Below are 12,092 nucleotides of genomic sequence, written 5' to 3' on the forward strand. Positions count from 1 at the left end.
AGACTGTTCCCAGGGCCACCTTGGGAGGCATGAGGGAAGGAGCTTGGGTCAACCTGTCATACCCAAAGCAGAGTCACCCTCACTCAGGACACTTGCTGAACAGGGACAAACCAGCTTCATAGAAAATCCATGAAATTGTAGACTCCACCAGAAATTTTAGACTCCATCTACTTATTTCTCCTGGGTTGTTACATTGAAGATCCAGGTCTCTCAGTTTAGACCTTTGGGGAGACTCTTCAGTCCTCTCCCCACCTGCTAACCTTGACCAAACACAAAGGAGAGAGGGGCTTCAGAGGAGGGTCCCTCGGACCTTGGTGGGCAGGACCCACTTTCCCTGTGCAGAAGGAAACTTGAAATCAGGAGACTGAGCCTCACCCAGGGACAGGCCCCACCACTGTGCCCTGACAGGCTCTTGTGGACAGAAAGGGACAGGGCGTAGCCTCACTTCGACCCTCTGGGTTTGCTGTGGGGCCAGCTGGGCCTGGTGTGGCTGAGCTCCAGGGTGCTGTCAGCCACTCCCAGTTCCCTCATGACCTGGGCAGGGAATATAATATCACCTCTATCTGTGCAGTAAGCACAGCAATGTCAGGGACACTGTTTTTAGAACCTGGCTGTCTCCCCTCCCCCAGCCCAACTGATTATCTGTCCTGGTTGCCAGGCACCTGTTTGCATTAGATACAGAACACTCCGCAGGGTTCCGAGTAGGCAGTTGTGGCCCACAGGCCACTGGCAAACAGAGGCAGAGCCACAGAGGGGCTGCTCGTCCCCAAATGTCTCTCCAGCCGCTCTGAAGCTGCTGCAGGCTGCTGTGCTGGTGATGGCTGAGATCATGAGATGAGCCCCGGGGGTCCCTGGGCATCCCTGGGAGGTCCTGGTTTGTGTTGCTGTGGTGGTCTTAGTCATTAAGAGATGACACTTTATAAAGAGGAAAAGAGCTTAGTAAAAGTGTTGTTCTCACCAGCAGGTCCATGGAGAAGGTGGAACACTGGACTAAAGAGACAGGCTGAGGAAGCCCTCAAGTCACCCCTGATGGAGGCCAGACCTTGAATGTTACAATCCCTCTGCTTATCGACCCTTAATAAAAATCTGAGCAGGTCTTCTCTGCAGGACACAGGAGGCTTTCTGGAAAAAAAAACATGGAAAAGTGAGCCTCCTAAGCGTTCCCAAGTGATTGATGCAGGACACATCTTAAAAGGATGAAAGGAGGATGGAGGAAAACTTCAGAAGGAAATAACAGACAGTTTGAATGAAAACACCTATTTTTCAGAAAGTCTGGAAGTGCTCGACCAAGAGATTGCGAGATGGAAGCAGAGAGTACAGGAAAGGAAGGAGGAGAAAGAAAGGCTGGAAACCTTTGAATGTACAAAAAAAACAGGTCATGAAAGATACCACGAGCCAACTAAAATCTCTGGCTGAAAATGTGCTGGACACCATGCAGTTGGAAGATTTCACTAGGGACCACAGTGATGAGGGGAACTTGGAAGCAGAGCTAAAGAGGAAAGCAGAAAATGAAGAAACCACCCCCCTTAAAAATTAAGTAAATTTTTTTTAAGTTATGTGCATACATTCTGTATATACAGAAAAGATATCTAAATTGTATGCACGCAGAAGGAGCATTGCCCCCACAAGGAACAGTTCATCCTAAATGGTGCAGATGAAGAGACTTTGACAAAGGAAGTTTCCTGAGCTGTGGGCAGGGATGAGAGCTCAGACGAATGATGGGAAACCTCCCAGATGCCAAGGTTTCCCACCCCCGGGTTTCAAGGGAGGAGAGAGGAAGTGATGTCATCTGAGCCCAGTGAGGCCCTGTCAAGGGACTAGGGAAAACTGTCCCCACTTTTTGCTCCCATCCTCTCATTGACTGCAGGTGCACAGGCAGCTGCCTGAAAGAGGGCCTGCGAAGTGCAAGCCAGAGGAGTTGGCCTCCACGGCACAGAGCAGGCAGAAAACAAATTTGGAGAATGACCAGCACTCTTGGGTTTATTTGACTGAAAGTGCTTGTTTTATTGCATTCACTCACATCCATTTATTTAATAAATATCCATGGAGTGTCTATCATGTCTTCTGCACTGTTCTAGGGGCTTGGGATACAGAGATGAAAAATACCAACCCGATGAGGCCTGCAGACCACTAGAACTTACATTTTAGTGATGGGCAAGGTCAGGTAATAAAAGACAAGCAAGTGATGGGAATACGTGCTCTGCAGACATTTCCAATCCAGTGATGGGAGAACAGGGGCTATGGGAGAGCACCCAGGAGGCAACATTTAACCTGAGATCTAAAAGTAAGAAGGAGGACCCTGGGAGGGTCAGGGGCAGAATATTGCAGGTAGAAGGTACAGGTAGGATAAGACCAGGAGAACTCTGCTTCTGGGTCCAGGGGAAGCAAAGTAAAGTGGGGTTGTGGGGAGTGTGCAGAGCCCTGTGCACAGATGTGACATCCAGTGCAGTGTGATCACCCAGGGAAGGGTCTTACCCCTGGAGAGGTGGGGTTGCAGGGAAGGGGGCATGGAGGAATGTGTATGCCACCTTGACCTTTTTGGTTGTGGAGAGAATGGAATAAGAATTGGGGGAGAGGCAGGATTTCAGCGAGGGGTGTCACAGGGGTCTGATGTTGGGGTAGTCATCACAAGATGAATCAAGGACAGATCGGGCTGTGTTTGGATGGTTGTGACGATCAGAGAGGAGGAATGAAAGACACCCTTGGGTGCTTTCTTATAACCCTGTGATGTTTGTCACTACTTTAAGAAAGCCTTAGTAAAATCTCTGCAGGAGAGCCCCTGACAAAAAGTCAGAAAGGCTGTAGTGTATGAATTACCCCAGGGAAAGCCTGCTTTTCCCTACCATAGAGTGTGGTGTGCCGCATATCTCTCTTGAACTTGTGTTTGGTTCCCGCGCTGCTCCCACAACAAGGACTGTAGGGGCGGGTACAGGTGGGGCTCCAGTGAAGGGTGGGGGTTCTCAGGTATGATGCGTTTACAGCCTGCATTGAGGCTATATGATGCCCCTCGTTTGGAGATTCCAAGAGGAATTTTAAGTTTATTCCACCAGAGTGCACCACCATTAAATAAGAAAGACCCATGAGCTATAAGCGCTCATGAATGCGGTGGGTGTACATGCTGGGGCTGTGCCTCGCTCTTTAATTGTCCCAGCAGCCGGCTGTGGTGGGTAGGAAGATCAGGGCGGGCTCTCTGGAGGAGGCGGCTCCTGAGCTGAACATTGAAGGATGAGTAGGAGCTATCTCCAGTGCTTTTCAAAATTGAAGGGGCAGATGAATCACTTGGAGAGCTTGTTAGTAAGCAGATTCTGATATATCAGGCAGGGGCCTGAGCCTTGCTTTGCTCCCAGGTGATGCCTATGCTGATGAGATACGAAAGAGGGAGGCTCTTTAGATCATTATAGGGCAGGAGTCAAGGAAAGATGAAGGGACAGGGAAGGAAAGATTTCTGGCCAGGACAAGGCACAGGCAAAGACACGAGGGTGCACACAGCTTGGTCTAGGGGAACAGGAGAGTTTGTGTTCTGGATCCAGGGACTCAGGAGGGAGGGCAGGACCTGGCAGCAGAACAGATCCCCAACCCACACAGATGGGCTCTTCCTGCTCATCCTCTCCAATGCCCCTATCTACCATGGGTGATCTTTAGCCCCAGAACACTTTATTTTTCAGAGGAGTACAAAGGACCACAGACTGGAGGTCACACTGGGGAAGCAGCCATGGAGAACGCACTCTGCCTAAACACAGCTTGTACAAGGAATAGCCTGAAGACAAGGTCAAAGGCTTCAAATCATGAACCAACTCACGAGCTCCGGACAAGCTCATTTGTCCCATGAGCAGGATGTCTGAGGGCTCAGTGAATCTTAGCGAACACATCAAATACAAATACACCTTATGTCTAAGAATCTGATGACAAATGAGTATTTTTATCCTCTTTGGGGTAAAATAATGTGTATTCTGCTGTGTTCTTGACTGAAGAGGTATATATACACATATAATTATATATACATATGTATACATACACACATATATATAATTGTGTGTGTATAGGCACATTATACAATGCAACACAACACCTATATGCTTTTTTATTTCATTCTACAAATATCCTCAGTGAACTCCAACCACCACACGAGGTACGAGGTTCAAGAAAAGATGCTACATAGGTTGCATGTACTTTTTCAAGGGTTCCACGCTAGTCAGACTTCTATTTTTTCATTTATTCATTCAACAGAGATTTATTAAGCCCCTTCTATGTGCCAGGCACCAGGCAGATTTGGGAGATACTGCTGTGAACAAGACAGACAAGGTCCTGGCTTCAAAGAGCTGAACTTGACTGAGAGGCGGGTGGTGACTGAGGCCTGGCGGATGCAGCGGCTCCCTGCCAAGATCCCTCTCCAGTTCAGTTTCCCAGGAGCCAGGGAGGGAGCTCGCCTGCTGCACAGCATCGTCAGGGAAACTTGTAATTACAGCATTTATTAGGACAGATTAGAGAACCAAAAGAATCACATCGTTAAAGGAACAATGAAATTAAAAAAGAGGTTAAGCAAAAACCACAGGAGAAAAACCCATGCATTCGCCAGCTATTACAGGCTCACAAGATAGCAGTTTCATGATTGAAATCTCCACCTTAGCCTCTGATCCGCTTAGGCATTTTTAGCTGGAAGAGACCAATCATATCTCTAGTCTTGAGCCTGGGGCTGTCTCTTCTCCGGCTGTGTGTACAGTTGGGAGGCAGCTTTGCAGAGGCCAAGGGCCGTGGTTTGACCTTGAGCAAATGACTTAATCTCCAGGAGCCTCAGTTTACTTATCTGTAATAATTCCTGCCTTGCAGGCTGGCCATACGGCCATACGACTGAGAAATCATACGTGTGTTGCGACCAAAACATACATTCTCAAAGAGAGGTAACTGCCAGTCAGTGGTAGACCAAGCCATGTTAGAGCCTGCAGCAAAAGGCAAGTTCAGAAATACAGATCCTCTTTGTTTAAAATGTTGCTATTTTGTCATCAAGGAATTTATTGCATTAATTTTGATTATATATACAGCATTAAAATAGTATCTATCTTGGCTGGGCGAGGTGGCTCAGGCCTTTAATCCCAACACTTTGGGAAGCCAAGGCAGGAGGATTGCTTGCAGCCGGGAATTCAAGACCAACACAGGGGCTCTTACAGTCCCCTCCTCCCCCACGAGATAGTCATCATGATCCTCATTTTCCAGGTGAGGACATGGAGGCACCGAGACATTAAGTAACTTGAAGGCCACACAGCTAAGCAGCCAGAGTTCCAATCCAGGCTACAGAAGGTCAGAGCCTGTGTTCTTAACCACCAGGAAACACATGGCTTTAGACTTTTACCACAGACACGTGCGCCCAATATGCAAACCAGCCAACCCACAAAAACTGCTTTGCATTTTTAAGCAGTTGCATTGAAGCTTACAGAGTGTTCCAGCGCGCTAGGAGCCCCACTGACCCATCCCGGGCTGGCCAGGTGGGCTCTTCTGATAACTGTGTGTCTGCGGCATCTGACCCTGCTTGTATCTTCTCCTGGAGGACTTTGAGATAAGACTTCATCTGGGGACACTGAGAGTCCAATGAATGGAGACACTAGGACACCCCCGACTGGAAAAGACAGACGGATGTGCACACTGTCACCCTCTACCTCCTTCCACCACAGACCCAAAGTGGCGCACAGGAAGGTGCACACTGCACCAAAAAACAGAAAACTGGAAATGTGAATGCACAAGGGGTCAGGGACAAGAGGACCCAGGAGGAGGCTGGGCCAAGAGGGGGTTAGAAAGTACCCTGTGGGCCATAGGACTTCAACAGTTCACACAGTTGAGTCCCTAACTGAGACCAAGCTGTATGGGCCAAGAACAAGGGAAACAAGATCAGGGCTGAAGCATGCCCCTTCCTTGGGAGAAACACATGTGCTTAGGGCTTGGCTTTAAAAGAGATTTTCCTTGTGAAATCCACTCAGGGGCCCCTGAGGAATGTCATGGACTGGGTCTTGATGTGACTCTTTCTTATGCCACTGCATATGACAAGCACTGCAGCTTCCGAGTACCCCATGGGGAAAGCCCTGAGAGAGGGATGGAGGCTCCCCCATGGCTCCCAGCACATGGACCCTACCTCCTGGGACACATTTCTGGTCTGTCTAATGTGATGGTGTCGCCTCTCTGTGCTGTTCACCTGCTCCACCCCAAGGGTAGGCCCTGGGTCCTGTGCATTTTGCACTCCTCCCAGCAATGCAAACCAGTGCCGCAAAGGCCCTCTGTTGAACTTGCAGGGTGCAACCGCGCTCCTCAGTGGTTGGGAAGACCCTGCACTGCTGCTCTGACCCCCCTCTGTCTACATGGAGGGACATGTTGGGGTCCATGGAGAAGTCACCAGGTGATCAAGATCTGACCTCCCCCATCCCATGTTCTTCCGTGGGAGGATTAATCACTGCCTCTCTCTAGCTCCCCTTTCTTAGCTAATCTGGAGTCATAAAACATCTTAGTATTAGGCCACATCCACACAAGCAGCAGGTAAGTTCCCTTTTACATATAGCCTCTCCCAGGTGTTCTGACGTGGGCGTCTCCCCCACCCCAGCCTACTCACAGATTTCAGCATCCACCCTGAGGGTGTCTGTGTGAAGAGCCTGTCTCCTCCTTGGCCATCCAGGGCCTAGCTGCTGTCCAGTTATTGCTGGAACCCTCATCAGTCTGGTTGAGTCACAAGGAAAAGATGTTCTGCCCCAGGCACTGGTCTGGGGACCACACATTCTCCTTCTAAGGTTGTAACATGGCAGACTCTTCACCTTCCACCCCAACCAGTGTGTCAATCAAAGGACAGGGCCACACGGGCAAGGTAGATCACAGCAGCCAGTTATTAGGAAAGAGGACTGAGGTTATAATCTCACAGGCCACTCCCACCTGGAAGATGGTGGCCTTGTTTTCAGGGTCAGGCATAGTTTACCAAAAGATATTTGGAAAAGGGCCTTGTTATTTATAGTTTTTAAGCTGTGCAAGTGAAGATACCAGGAAGAGAGAGCTAGGGTCAGAGTGGGTTGAGCTGGGGTTTTTGCTGTTGTTGTTGTTGTTGCCATTACTAGAAAAGAGACAATGCAAAACCCAAGGCATTGCCTCAGAGCCCAGGGGTAGGGATTCTGGACTCCCTCCACAATGTTCAGGTCATTCTAAAGATGCTGAGAGTCCACGAGGAATGAGATGAAATGACAGGGCCATGAATCAATTCCCGTGGTGTTGAAAGCTTCAGGGAGGAAAGCTCCTGGCTCACAGCTGGGTTTTCTTGGGTCCTCACAGTACCATTGCGCTGGTCTCTGTTGCTACAGCTTCTTGGTGGTGGTGATTGCAGCTCCTTGGTGGTGGCAGCTGTGCTCTCTGATCCCAAAGGACCACTATGGTTCCAGAGGAAAGAGTGGTTGGAGAACAAGAGCAGTTTTCAGCAGAAGCACTTGTGACTGAGATAAGACACGGAGGAGAGCTCCATCCTCTAAGCCCAAGTGAGTAGCGGCTCTTGATGACAGCAATGCCAGGCCCTACACCACTTGCATTTCTATTCACTGAGTGTCTATGGAGGGCCAGGCCTGGCTCTGTGCTCTACAAGCCCCTCTTGGCATTCCTTAATTCTCTGGGGTTTGTGTGTGATCCCTAGTCTATGGTTGAGAAGTAAATCAGATTCAGAAAGCTGGTGAGGCTAGAACAGGGCTTGAACTCGTGTTTACAGAGAAGCGAACCCCAGACCCCTTTCCCTCTTCTCTAATTTGTTCAATCTTTGTCTCTGTTTGCCTCCCCTCTATCATTCTTTATCTTTCCTGTCTATTTCTCTCTCCCTTTTCTTTCCCTCCTCTGTCCCTCTTTTCTCTTTTTTCTCCTTTTTTTCTCATTTTTCTCCTTGCTGTTGTTTGAATGTGTCCTCCAAAGTTCAAGTTTTGGAAACTGAATCCCCAGGGTGCAAGCGTTAAGAGGTGGGGCCTTAATAAGTGGTGATCAGGTCATGAAACCCTGCCCTCATGAATGGATTAATGTCATTATTGAGGGAGCAGGTTAGTTATTGTGAGCGTGGAATTGTTATAAAAGCAAGTTCAGCCCTCACGCTCTGGCTCTCCCAAGCTCTCTTCTGCCTTCTGCCATGGGATGAGTAGCAAGAAGCCCTCACCAGATGCAGCCCCTTGACCTTAGACTTCCAAGCCTCCAGAACCATAAGAAATAAAATTTTTTTCTTTATAAATGACCCAGTCTGTGATATTCTATTATAACACAAGATGCTCTTCCCACCTCAATCAACTTTCACTGCCCAGCCCAGTTGCACATAGACTATCAGTTGCGCATAGACTGAGTACGTTGCTGGGTCCTGGTCACGTGGTGATGCCTGAATATTCTCCCTGACCTGAAGCCTTTGCAAATCTGCTTACTAAACTCCATGAAACCTGTGCTCAGGGTTTTTCATTGAAAAATTCAGGTGAGGTGAATATTTTACTCATCTCTTTTTGGTTGGTTTTAACTTTTATGTAACATTTAATTAATTCTTTCAAATGAACTCTGTGAATACCTAATTCAGGGAGAGGAGCTTCAAAGGAGATAGGAACATGCTGGGAGACTGAGGATGTACTGGGGGTAGGGAGGAAAGGGAAAGGAAACGGAAACAAAGGAAAAGGGAAGGGAAGAAAATTTAGCATTCCCCAGCATGACTCAAGGTTTTCCTGGTAGTTCCTATAATCTTTCAGGAAAGTAGAGCCTTCTTCAGTGAGAAATCTTTCCCTAATATTGAAGTCAACTTTGAATTTAAATCCTTTCTGAGCCACTGACTATTTACTGACAGTCCTTCTGACCTTTAACTGTGAGCTAAGATTTTCCATTTGAAAGACTAATGAGGGATTTATTCCTAGGATACAAAGATGGTTTCACATAATTAAATCAATAAATGTGATACACCACATTAAAAGAAAGACAGACAAAAACCATGTGATCATCTCAAGAGATAAAGAAAAGTCACTGGACAAATTTCCAAATTTTTCATGGTAAAAAGTCCCAATAGGTGAGAGATAGAAGGAGTGTACCTCAATACAATAAAGGCTACATATAAAAAGCTCATAACTAACATCACACTCTACAGTGAAAAGTTGGGATCTTTTCCTCTAAGATCAAAAAAAGACAAGGATGCCTACTCTTACCACTTCTATTAAACATGGTTCTGGATGTTCTATACAGAGCAACTAGAAGAGAAATAAATAAAAGTCATTTGAATTGGAAAGGAAAAAGTTACATTGTCTCTATTTGCAGACAACATGATCTCATATATAAAATATCCTAAAGACTCTACCAAAGAACTGTTAGAACTAATACAGTTAATAATGTTGCAGGATACAAAATCAATATGCAAAAATCAGTAGCATTTCTATATAAGAACAATTAACTATCTGAAAAAGAAATCAAGAAAACAATCCCATTTACAGTGGCGCCTCCCCCCAAAATTACTTAGATGTAAATTTAACCAAGTTAATGAAAGATCTGTAGACTGAAAACTATAAAACATGAATGAAAGAAGTTAAAAAAAAGACACAAATAAATAGAAAGATATTCTGTGTTTAAGAATTGGAAGATTTAAGGCCAGGCACGACGGCTCAGGCCTATAATCCCAGCACTTTGGGAAGCCAAGGCAGGTGTTACACGAGGTCAGGAGTTCAAGACCAGCCTGGCCAACATGGTGAAACCCAGTCTTTACTAAAAATACAAAAAATTAGCCTGCTGTGGTGGCAGGCGCCTGTAATCCCAGGTACTCAGGAGGCTGAGGCAGAGAATTGCTTGAACCCGGGAGGAGGAGGTTGCAGTGAGCCAAGATCGTGCCACTACACTCCAACCTTGGCGACAGAGTGAGACTCCGACTCAAAAAAAAAAAAAAAAGAATTGGAAGATTTGATATTGTTAAAACGTCCATACTGTCCAAAGTGATCCAAGAGTCAAATATAATCCTATCAAAATTCCAATGACTTTTTTTAGCAGAAATGGAAAAAACAATCCATAAATTTGGATGGAACCACAAAAGACCCATGAATGGCCAAATAAATCTTGAGCAAAAAGAACAAAGCTAGAGGCATCACACTACCTGATTTTAAAATCTATTACAAAGCTATAGTAATCTAAACAGCATAAAACTGCCACAAAACAGACACAGACAAGTGGAGCTGAATAAACAGCCCAGAAATTAATTCATGAATTTATGGTCAATTGAGCTTTGACAAAGATTCCAAGAACATACAATAGGGAAAGGACAGTTCTTCAGTAAATGGTGCTGAGAACATTGGATATCCAGATGCAAATAAATAAAATTAGACCCTCGTCTCACACCACACACAAAAATCCACTCAAAGTAGATAAGCGACTTAAATATAAGACCTAGAACCTTATAAATACTGGAAGAAAACATGGAGAAAAAGCTCTATGACATTGGTCTTGGCAATGAATTTTTGGATATGACCCTAAAAGCACAAGCAACAAAAGTAAAAATGCAGCCGGGCACGGTGGCTCACGCCTGTAATCCCAGCACTTTGGGAGGCCGAGGCGGGAGGATCACGAGGTCAGGAGCTCAAGACCAGCCTGACCTACATGGTGAAACTCCATCTCTACTAAAAATACAAAACTTAGCTGGGCATGCTGGTGGGCACCTGTAATCCCAGCTACTCAGGAGGCTGAAGCAGGAGAATCCTTGAACCCGGAAGTGGGAGTTTGCAGTGAGCCAAGATCGCGCCACTGCACTCCAGCCTGGGTGACAGAGCAAGACACCATCTCAAAATAAATAAATAAATAATAAATAAATTCGCACAAATAGAATTCAATCAAACCAAAAAAGCTGCCACACGGCAAAGGAAATGACCATAGAGTGAAGAAACAACATATAGTATGGGAGAATATATTTACAAATCACACATCTGATAAGAAGTTAATATCAAAAATATGCAGGAAACTCAAACAACTCAATAGCAAAAGCAAAAACAAATATAAATCAGTTAAAATGGGCAAAGAATCTGAATAAATATTTCTCAAAAAAGACATACGAGTGGCCAATGGGTATATGAAAAGATATTCAACATCACTAATCAGAGAAATGCAATTAATATCACAATAAGATATTAATATCACTTCACATCTGTTAAAATGACGAGTATGAAAAAGATGAAAGATAACAGATGTTGGCAAGGCTGTGTAGAAAATGGAACCCTTGTACACTGTTGGTGGGGATGTAGATTAATACAGCCATTATGGAAAACAGTATGGAGATTTCTTAAGGAATTAAAAATAGAACTACCATATGATCCCGCAATTTAATTTCTGGGGATATATTTAAAGGAAATAAAACCGGTAGCTTGAAGAGATATCTATACTTTCATGTTCATTGCAGCATTATTCACAACAGCCAAGATATGGAATCAACTTAAGTATCCATTAATGCATGAATGGATAAAGAAAATACTATTCAACCTTTAAATTAGCCCTCATGCTAATTTATTTAGAAAAATTTATTTCTTATGGTTCTGGAGGCTGGGAAGTCCAAGGTGAAGGGGCTGCATCTGGTGAGGGCCTTTTTGCTACTCATCCCATGGCAGAAGGCAGAAGGACAAGGTAGCTTGAGAGAGAAAGAGTGTGAGGGCTCTTTAAAAAGAAGTAAATTCTGTCATTTGTGACAACATGGCTGAAGCTGGAGGGCATTAGGCTAAGTGAAATAAGCCAGACACAGAAGGATAAATACTGCATAATCTCACTTATATGTGGAATCTAAAAAAGTAGGGCTCATAGAAACAAGGCATAGAATGGTGGCTACCAGAGGGTAGAGGTTGGAGGATTGAGGAGATGGTGGTCAACGGACACAAAATTCCAGTTAAACAGGAGGAATAAGTTCAGGAGATCTATTATACATAATGAGACTACAGTTAATAATAATATACTATACACTGGATAATCTCTAGAAAGGCAGTTTTAAGTGTTCTCACTCCAAAAATAAGTATATGAGGTAATGCATATGTTAAAAAGCTTGATTTAGCCATTCCAAAATGTACACAAATATCAAAACATCATGTTGTACACCATAAATATTTACAATT

General features: G+C 45.2%; 1 long non-coding RNA gene across 1 annotated transcript; it reads left to right on the forward strand.

The window, feature by feature from the left end:
• The first annotated feature begins 684 nt into the window (after positions 1-684).
• LOC104001791 (uncharacterized) lies at positions 685-2,053 on the forward strand. The gene is made up of 3 exons (XR_010154455.1): positions 685-814; positions 965-1,144; positions 1,268-2,053. It is a non-coding gene; the product is annotated as an uncharacterized LOC104001791 (long non-coding RNA).
• Positions 2,054-12,092: the final 10,039 nt, after the last annotated feature.

This window comes from Pan troglodytes, chromosome 22 (assembly GCF_028858775.2).
Source record: "Pan troglodytes isolate AG18354 chromosome 22, NHGRI_mPanTro3-v2.0_pri, whole genome shotgun sequence".
Classification (NCBI taxonomy): Eukaryota; Metazoa; Chordata; class Mammalia; order Primates; family Hominidae; genus Pan; species Pan troglodytes.